General features: G+C 33.4%; 1 long non-coding RNA gene across 1 annotated transcript in view; it reads right to left on the bottom strand.

Moving 5' to 3' along the window:
* Window positions 1-3,364: 3,364 nt before the first annotated feature.
* The window catches only part of LOC119623858 (uncharacterized), a 37,287-nt gene continuing 30,239 nt past the window's right edge, over window positions 3,365-10,412 (bottom strand). Inside the window, exon 3 of the long non-coding RNA XR_005239920.2 lies at window positions 3,365-4,072. This is a non-coding gene — a long non-coding RNA (uncharacterized lncRNA). The remainder of the gene's footprint in view (window positions 4,073-10,412) is intronic.

Here is a 10,412-nt window from a genome sequence, read left to right as displayed (position 1 = left end):
TTTTTAATTTTCTTAAATTGAGATAAAACTAATATAACAAAGTTCAACACATTAACAATATTAAAGTGTAAAATCAGTGCTTTTTGGTGTATTCACAATATTTTGCAATCATCACCACTAAGTAATTCCAGAATGATATAAACACCCCCTAAAAAACCCTACTCTTATAGAGCACCTGAATATTTCAGTTACAAGTGCTAGGGAAGAGATAACTAATACTATACGTCAGCCCTTAGAGCTTTCAACAATCTGTGAAAAATTCAAATAACATGTATTTCTGCAAGAAAGTATATTTTGCCTTCAGTTTCAAAAGGCATGTTATTGAAATTGCTAAAAATAGAAAGTAGAATTGCCTTAAACATCTTTTTATAGTCCATTCATTAAATCTTTAGCATGAATAAAAGTGAATTTGACATTTTTAAAATCTCAAAATAAATCCATAAAAAAATCATTTCCCACTTATTTGGAGTTGACATCTCTGAACCACTGCATACATTTATAAGCAATGTGGCATATTTTTATTGTGCATCTGCTGTGTTTTACCCAACTAGGTGGTCAGGATAAAACAATCAAAAAGACAGGTGCTCATTCATGCTCATCCTACTCTTAAGGAAATTATAGAGTAATGTGTTCCTTTTCAGACCTTCACTTAAGATGTTAAGATCAAAGAGATTTTACATCTTTTGATGCAGCTTTGGAGGCCTGTGTATCTGTTTTACCTCTATTACCATTTGTATGGTCAAGTAGAGCATAATGAGAGGAAACACTGGGCAGAGTATCTGTCATTTTATTCAGTTGATACACACTGTGAAGATAAATGTTTCTAATAAGGTAAGCAAAAATGAGCATTGTCATACAGTGCATAGCCAGCTGGAAGTAAAAACATTAAAAGCAAATGAAGGAAACCCAGTCCAAATCAAATTTATGAGCTATAGAAATGGGACCTGGATATGTTTTAAAAATTGTTTTACATGTATTAATATGTTCTTGAATTGTATGTTACAGACCACAAATGTCCAATCTTTTGGCTTCCCTGGGCCACACTGGAGGAAGAATTATCTTGGACCACACTAAAATACACTAACATTAACAGCAGCTGATGACTTTTAGAAAATGGCAAAAAAAAAAAAAAAAAAAAAACCCTCATAATGTTTTAAGAAAGTTTATGAATTTGTGTTGGGTCACATTCAAATTTGTTCTGGGCCACATGCAACTCACAGCCTAGGGGTTGGACAAGCTTCTTATAGACCATTTCTATAATGTGTTCTATAAAATAATAATTTCCAGTGATGAAATTATTTTCTTCATTATTTACCAAAGATATTTTAATCTTTTAAGGTGTTTAAGGTATCTACTATTTTTGCAGTGAACAAAATTATTTTGTTGAAAAGTGGTCTACAGTGTGTGGGTGTGTGTCTTTATATATATGTGTGTGTGTGCATGTGGGTGTGTGTCTGTGTGCACACTGTTTGGTATAATCCTTATATTTCTTTCCACCTCATCTAGTTCTTTATTTACACTACATATATTCTGGAGTTTATGCTAAATTACTCTTCTATATTAAATTACAAATCCTCATGAGGAAATGTCTCTTCATTCCTTTGGAAGTTAAATTTAATATAGTCATAGTAAAGTTTATTCTCAAGACTTTTAGCTATATATAATAAATATGTCTAAGTAAGAACATGCATTATTTTTATATCATCAAAGTCAAGGACAGTATCACTGGAGTAACTTTATAGCATTTTATAAAATTAAATACATATAATTCTTTTGTTGCAGTTGCCTAGGAACACATTACATTTGAAAATGCTTCCAAAATCCCAGTAAGGTGGAAAGAGTTGATTGGAGCCAAGCAGAAGATTTTACTTTATAAATACAGTTTACACTAAACTCCTTTCAAAGAATACAACTGGAGTTGTGGTGATAAGTTTGCTTCTGAGTTAGATAGAAAATGTCTACCTCTTAATTTGTCATATTTGTTAAAATATAAAAAATTGTCATATCTTCTCTCATGGGATTTGGTCGCTAGACTACATAGTTAATGATGTGTAATTTATGAAGGTGTAACTACTCCCTTCGTAACGCGAGGAAACATTTTAGTCGCCTTATTCCTCCTAATAATTTAGCTTCAATTTTGAATATGTTTCCAGTTTATGAATCACAAAAGGGTTATGAATACAATAATCTTTGTGATGTCATTTTGCTTTCTGAGTAAGGAAATATTTGGGTCTGGAAACAGCAAAAGCAAAATAATACCCAGTGTTAGGGAAGGCACGAAGAAGGCAAGCTGTGCTGTTCAAAAGTGGGCTGCTTTGGCTTTTTGCAAAATATAAATATGTTCTTTTCTTTCTTGATTATTACTTTTTGCCATGGGTCTAAGCTTATTATTTTATTATAATTCACTAAACACCACTTCAATTGGTTTATGTTTTCTATAAAGTACCCTATTAACTAGTACTCCAATTACAGGTATAAAACACAATCTGAATGTGACCTTAATGTAATTCAAGAATTGCATAATCATGTAATTAAAGTTCTGATTGGTTTTATTTGAACAGGCAGCGATCCGCATCTCAAAGATGTAGGAAGCACAAGTCTTTCCTGCAGCAAATATATTATTGCCTGTGTTTTATATCTCCATAATATGTGACAACTTATATTTGTTCTGCATATGTATCTAAAATGGCGGTTCAAAAAATACTGTGGATAAAATAACCCAGAACACATCAAACTTATTTATATTACAGGTTGAACATTCCTAATCTGAAAATTCAAAACCTGAAATGCTCCGAAATCCAAAACTTTTTGTGCTGACGTGATGCCATAAGTGAAAAATTCCATGAAGACCTCATGTTATAGTCATGGTCAAAATTTCGCTTCATGCATAAACTTATTTAAAATATCACATAAAATTACTTCAGGCTATGTGTATGAGGTATATATGAAACATAAATAAATGTTGTGTTTTGATTTGGCTACCATCTCCAAGCTGTCTCATTATGTATGTATAAATATTTAAAATTCGCCAAAAAAAAAAAATCTGAAATCTGAAACACTTCTGGTCCCAAGCATTTCAGATAAGGCATATTCAACCTTTATATCAATATGCTAGATATTCTCTGGGTAGAGTCTCATGCTCCTTTGAAGTCACTTGAGATAGGTTCAAACCTCCAATTCCATGATCTGTGGAAACATAAGCCCTTTTTCCAAGTGTTACATGAATTTATTGGGGCTTCTGTGGTTACCATTTCTCTACCCTTGAGCTCAGGTTTCTGCACATGCCGTGTTTCACCCTGCCCAACTTACCCCATTTGCAAGGCTTACAGGGAAATATCCTACAAGAAAACACTCATAACTAAAGTAGTTCCATAGAAGATTGATTGGGAAGGATATCATAATGAGGTGCTGGATTTGGGGGAGGTAAGGTTGAAGTAACAGAAATAACTAGAAAGGAGACAGTTGCTATTGGATGCTTCTTAAAAGCCTCCTGTTACACACCATCGCTCTGGTTCTTCTGACTTTCTTGCTGTTCTGTCTTTGTCTTCATACATTTATCTCTCAGGAGCTGAACAAATCCCTTTCCTTGTCTCCTAGAGAAAAATTTACTCGCAGTTGTTTGTTTCTTGGTTTTTCCTGATCCTAATGTCTGCAGTACTTAACCTCTGCAGAAAGTAGCTTAGCACAGTAATTAACCAAAGACATTTTTTTTTTTTTTCCCTTAGGTAAGTTTTTATTTTGTCTTGTCCATACAACTTTTGTGAAGGAAATGTTCTTATGTGAATGAAGCAGAAATGGTTTACTTGAAATAGCTGAGTTTTACATTCCCAAGTTAGGACTGCAGGGGGTGTCCTGAGGCTGGTGTGTGTACCCAGCTCTTCACAGTGATGGCCATATCAGTTGCCACATTCACTATGTGATACAGCTACCTCTGCAAAAGTAGGGCAGCGTTTTCACAGGCAAGGGCATCTTTCTCTCGTTTCAAAGGAACATATTTACTACTTACAACTTTATATGAAAAGTGGGTCTTTTCCTTTAGTTTAAGAAGTGACAAATATAACCTCCAAAAGCACTGAAAAAGAAAGAAAGAAGTGACAATTGTGTTACTGGTTTTTGCAGTATTAGCAAAACCCGACATTTTTTATATAATAAATTACTGAATTTTTACTGCTGTACCTTCATAATAAAATTACATTTACTACACAATAATTTATAAATTGAAATACATGTTATCAAGTCAGAGGATAGCTTCTTATCATATATTTCCAGAAATATTATCTGTGAAAGACCTTATTTCCAGAACAGGGCCATTAATCCAGAATATCTGAATAGTTGTCTTAGAAATGCTTCACGAGTTACAACAAAGAAACCAAAAGTAATTAAAAACATTTTATATCTTGGCAGGTGAACAGGGCCAAAATGGAACTGAAAAATTAAAATTAACCCAATGGTGGTTGAGATTTTGCTTTCCATTTCATCCTCAATCCATCTACTTTCTCTGAATACACCAGCTCACACACACCAACTCACACACACATAACCATTTTTGAAAGATAATATAGAAATATTTATTTTTGCAAAAATATGAGCCGAGTCCACAAAATGCCAGACTTACCATAGGCCTTACATGCTTGTACTTTAGACATGTCTCCATATCTAAGAATTGTTTTACACTGTTGCTTAGCAACAATCTGGTCATTTAATTCAAAAGCTATTTCTAAACTACAAAGCCTTTTGTGTAAAAGAAATCAAATAATCTGATTTTTTGTGTGTATAGAAAAAATGCAGGCAAGGTCTTCTGCCTTTCATAAAGGGACTATAGTATTAAATCTGCAAAATAACACTCTGATGGAAATGTTTGTTATAATTTTTAAGTCTTTTTATTTAAAATATTGAAAATAATGAAGCCAAGTGTCCTTTGCTCTGCTTATTCTGTTGCTGGTTAATGTGACATCCAATTTATATCCTAAGTTAAATGTGTCTGGGAGCTAATCTTTTGAGGAAAGCTAGTTGAAAAGGTGGTCCTTTGAGTTTTGTTTGTTTTGTTTTGCCTAAAGAAGAAAAGATTAAGGAGATACTTAATATTTAAAACATATAAACATGTATTTAACCATTGTACTTATGCATCTATTATAGAAACTTGTTACATTCTACCTGGTATTAGAGTTTTCTACATATTTTTTCTCTCACACTATTGATTGTACTATTTATAATCAGGTATCCTTTCTTATTTCAGTTTTCTATAATCTATTATTATCTTATATAAAACAGGCTCTTCATAAATATATATCAAGTTTAATATGTTAATAACAGTTATAACAATAATAACAATGCCATTTTTGACCAGTTATCTATGTGCCTTGCATTTTAGTAATGATCTATTTTAATGGTAAGAACAATTATGGCTATTTTTTCTGTTTCTATGACAGACAGAGAAGAAGGAAATCTTAAATTATAGCTACTGTAAAGGTTGGGAAACACTAAAATAGGTGACCAAGAACTTGCATTCTTCCACATTATGATAATAAGGTAAAGTTAAATGCTTACATTTTTGGATACTAATGGGTTTCAATAATTGTTTTTTACAAACTTAGATCTTAGGCCACATCAGGAATAATAATTTATATCATAGTGCAGTGGATATTTGTTGACTTGACCTGCGTCCAATTTTGTATCACTATTTTTGGTGTTTTCTTTTTAACCTAAGAAGTCTTCTCTCCATTCTCATTTTGTGTGGTTTCAGTGCGACAACCCCAGCCCCCAACTCAAGAAAGAGGAACATAAGCCAGGCCTTGTCTATGACAGTGGCCTTCCCTTTGGCTATAGCCATCAAGTTAGCACTGTATGGTACATGCCACCACAAAGGAAACCATTGGTAGCACTATTGTAACTGGGGAAAAATGTGCGATCTTTTTATTGGGATTGCTAAGCTTGTTAAACTAAAGTCTAGAGCTACTTTCTGTCACTATTTCTTCAGCAATGTCTTTCTGAAAATGAATCTAGGGCAGAAAAAACGTTGCCAAGGCAAACGTCACAGAATAATTGTTGTAGTTTTGAAAGGAAAATAAAAACATGGGAAATAATTCACTATGCCTAAAGGAAAAAATTAAGCTAAAAACTGAGTCGCACAAGAAACTGCTTTTCCTTTTGTTGCTAAGCAGATAGCTCCAGGTTAAAGGTTAAATCTCTCCACAGGTAACTACTCTATGTTTGCCCTATCTTATGTAAAGTGCCAATTTACTGAGGAAGAGAGGAATATATAATTGACTATTCCCCTGCCTGCTCCCTTTCTATTGCACTTATGGATTACCATACACTCCCTCCTTCCCCTCCAGCCCACTTTTCCCCTTTAAATATTGAAGTTCTCAAATTCATCTTTGGAGGAAGTCACGGACCACAGACTGTTTCTGTGATTTTGTGTTCTTTTCTTCCAGGCATGTCTTTAACCTTGGCAAAATAAACTTCTAAATTGATTGAGTCACAGACCACAGACTGTTTCTGTGATTTTGTGTTCTTTTCTTCCAGGGATGTCTTTAACCTTGGCAAAATAAACTTCTAAATTGATTGATTCCTGTTTCAGATGCTTTTTGGTTTACACTGTCAATATTCACCAATAGATGTTAAAATCATTGAGTGAAAGTTTGAGGAGAAAAATGATATTAACATAGTCTCAAAGTGTCTCCCTGTAGTTATTTATTAACTACAAAGGGGAAGATGTTAATTTTACAATGGAAAAACCTGGTAGAGAAACCTTAACCAAGTAATCAAGGTTAATATTCACAGAAATAATATATATTGGCACTGTGTTCCCCCAATAATACGTACTTAGAGGGGAAAAATAATTACTTCTGTAATTTGTGCCAAAAGGAAAAAACCTCAATCTAATCATAAAGAAACATCAGACAAAGTCAAATTGAGGCACATCTACAGAATAATGGACCAGTACTTATAAAAAGTACCAAGATAATGAAAGGTGAGAAAAGACCGTAGAATTGTCACAAATAGAAAGAAACTAAAAAGACACAACATTAAATGCAATGTGGCAGCTTTGATTGAATCTTAGAAAAGAAAAAAATACTTTTGGGAAAAAAACTACCTGATGAAATTCAAATAAGATCTGTAGTTTAATAGTAGTATAGTAACAATGTTAATTTCCTGGTTTTAAAATTATGGCTATCTAAATTTTTAACAGTAGAGAAAACTGAGGAAAGAATATATATGAACTCTTTGTAATATATTCCTGATATGGTTTGGCTGTGTCCCCACCCAAATCTCACCTTGAATTGTAATAATCCCCACATGTCAAGGGTGGGGCCAGTTGGAGATAATTGAATCATGGGGGCAGATTCCCCCATACTGTTCTCCTGGTAATGAATAAATCTCATGAGATCTGATGGTTTTATAAATGGGAGTTCCCTTGCACACACTCTTTTCTCTGCCACCGTGTAAGACGTGACCTTGCTCCTCCTTTGTCTTCTAACTTGATTGTGAGGCCTCCTTAGACATCTGGACCTGTAAGTCCATTAAACCTCTTTTTCTTTATAAACCACCCAGTCTCAGGTATGTTTTTATTAGCAATGTGAGAACGGACTAATAATTCCCAACATCCCTGTAACTTCTAAATGTATTTTAAAATAAAAAGTTAAAGAAATTGAGTCAAGAGATTAACAAAAATAGACTCCTGGTAATTCTATCTACCTCTGTCCAGCCATATTTGAACAGAAACCTACCACTATACTTTTCAGGTACATGGGTCAAAAATTATTTAATCATTTTATTTGGGTTTCTTCTCATTTCTATGCAAAAGAGATATGACTAATATATATTTCTTTTTTCCTCTGGTGAATTTACTATGGCCTGTGTAGAAAATACATCATTACCAATGAGGTGCTTCACATAAAGGAATTTTCCAGATAATTCTATACTCAAGGCAATAATTTTTTCAGTTTAATAATCTTGCATGGAGCCTTTTCTATAATGTACTTTTCACTTTCCTGGCTTTGCTATGGAGTACACAGAAGATGATTTTTTATTCACTCGATGACTTTGAGTCATCACCCTCAACATAAATCATCTTGTGTAATAATAGCATGTGATGGCATCATGATCGATTGAGGTGTGGAAGTGTATGTTTCTATTCTACATTAATTGGCCTCTGCTAAGATTTTTTGTCTATATTCATAATTTTTGTGAATATTTCTCGACTTATATGGTTTTATACACATTTTTCTGCTCTTAAACTATATTTAGCAGTTCTTCCGCCTGTAGAACTTGCTGCTACATATCTGCCTTAGAAAACATAATATTAATAAAATCACATCTAAAATAATAGTTGTGCTCTGGATGAAGATCTCTCATGTAATCAAAGTTCCTGTATTTTGTGCTATTGATTTTGACTAAATAGATTGGTTGATTTCCTTTTCTTCTTACTAATAAGTATGGACTATGATCTAGAAGGGTGAATTTGGTGACTATATGACCTTGGAATATGAGATTATGGCTGTATTAGAAATTAAAGTTTGTAGCTTATATTATTGTTAACTTTTTTTAGCATTTGTTTTCTCAATAAGTCATCAGTATCCTGTTCACTATGATACCTTTTCCAAAATGACCTATGAAAAATGAACATCACATATAACAAGAACTAAAAGTAATTCCCTTGGGCAGATTAAATGTTTCTCCATGTGCCAGGGCCTGTGATTACTTTGATTACTTCTTCCTGCTTACAAAACTATTCATGATATGTCTGTTATGACAGGTCTTTTGTCCTTGCTGATGTGAATTTAGAGGCTTTTCTTTTTCTTTCTTTTTTTTGGTGTAAATTTGTCCATTCCCTACAGCCAACTTAAATGCCTATCCCTTTCTATCTCGATCTCCTTCGAAATTTGTCCCTTGCACATGTACTGAACTTGTAATTAATCTGAGCTGATTGCACTTTTCTTCACTGCCCATATGCATCTATTATTATCCATTCTTCTTTTTTTTTCCTTCCTTCAAGTCAGCACCAGCTATACTGTGCTGTCATTTCCTTGGCTTGGAATCAATTCTCTTTTGCTGCCAAGTGCCATAGATTCTATAAAGTGCTTCTGTTGCAGTAGTAATTTTGTTACCTAATATAAATGAACAGCAAAGCTTCAGAGCCGTTACTATAAATAGCATAGAGCTTCTCAAAAGTCTCCCACTGATTGTTCATCAGACTGATTTAATCTCTACTAATAGTTTTAATTCATAAATTGACATTTTAGCAATTCATTCTGGATTTTTTCCCACCACAGTGCACATTAATTTTTCATATTGTATGGAGAGAAATAGTTCTTCATTGTTTGTTCATTTTCAAGTATTTATATGTAAATATGTCTAATCTCAAAGAGAAAAAGAAAGGAATTAAAAAGAAAATCCAGGATTTCCAATTATTTCTTATCCTTGTGAATTATTTGCCCCTCAACCTTTTGAACAGAGTATAATTTGGAGGACCTCCTTTGGTACATTTTGTCAATTAGGATCATCAGTTGGTAAGCAAATATAGGGACCATTGACTATGCTTAGGGTGTGGTGTTTAGCAAAAGGGAAATGATGCACTGATGTAATGGAGACAATCCTGGGCTGGGAGCCAGAGAGATGAGTTTTAGTTCCAACTATGCTAATATATTTATGTGTACTCTTGTGAGTTTACTGTGGCCTGTCCAGAAAATCCTATCTTCCGAACATGGCAAGGTATGTATGACTATGTGAACTTAAGTTGCTTTCATCTCTGATAGTTTATGAGTCTAGAATACTGTGTTCCTTTAGAAATTCACAATTTGAGATGGAGACTGATGAGTTCTGTTGTCTGCAATTCCTATGAGAATTTGAAGTAAAAGAACCATGTCTTATCCTGTGTATGGTTTCAACTTCAAGCATAGTCTGAAACAGGTTCCAGTTCCTTCCCTCTAACATGCAAATGACAGATGGCATTCATATTCAAGACAAATGCTCATAAGTCTACATGATATTATGAACTGTTCCACGATGATAACTTTCACCTTTTTTTCTGTCATATTAAAATCCAATGATACTATTGAGTCTGCTTTTAAAAATGTATTAAAACATCTTTTTCAGATATTATTAAAACACAATGTCTTTCACATATTTCAACTGTAAAATTTAGTAAGTGTTGACATATGTATATTGCTAAAGAATTATCACCACAATCAGGATAATGAACACATCTATCAACTCTAATTATTTCTCTGTGCTTCTTTATAATCTGTCTCGTCTGCTCCTCCATCATCTTTCTTCATCAATAAGCAAATACTGATCTTGCTTCTCCCATTAGAGATTATTTTGTATCTTCTAGAAGTTTAAACAAATTGAATCAGTAAACAAGAAGATATTAACACTATGGCAGGGGTTGGTCTGGCTTTTGAAGCTCC

Source organism: Chlorocebus sabaeus, chromosome 11 (assembly GCF_047675955.1).
Source record: "Chlorocebus sabaeus isolate Y175 chromosome 11, mChlSab1.0.hap1, whole genome shotgun sequence".
Classification (NCBI taxonomy): Eukaryota; Metazoa; Chordata; class Mammalia; order Primates; family Cercopithecidae; genus Chlorocebus; species Chlorocebus sabaeus.
Note: the sequence above shows the minus strand (reverse complement) of the source record. Positions and strands in the feature narration are given on the sequence as shown.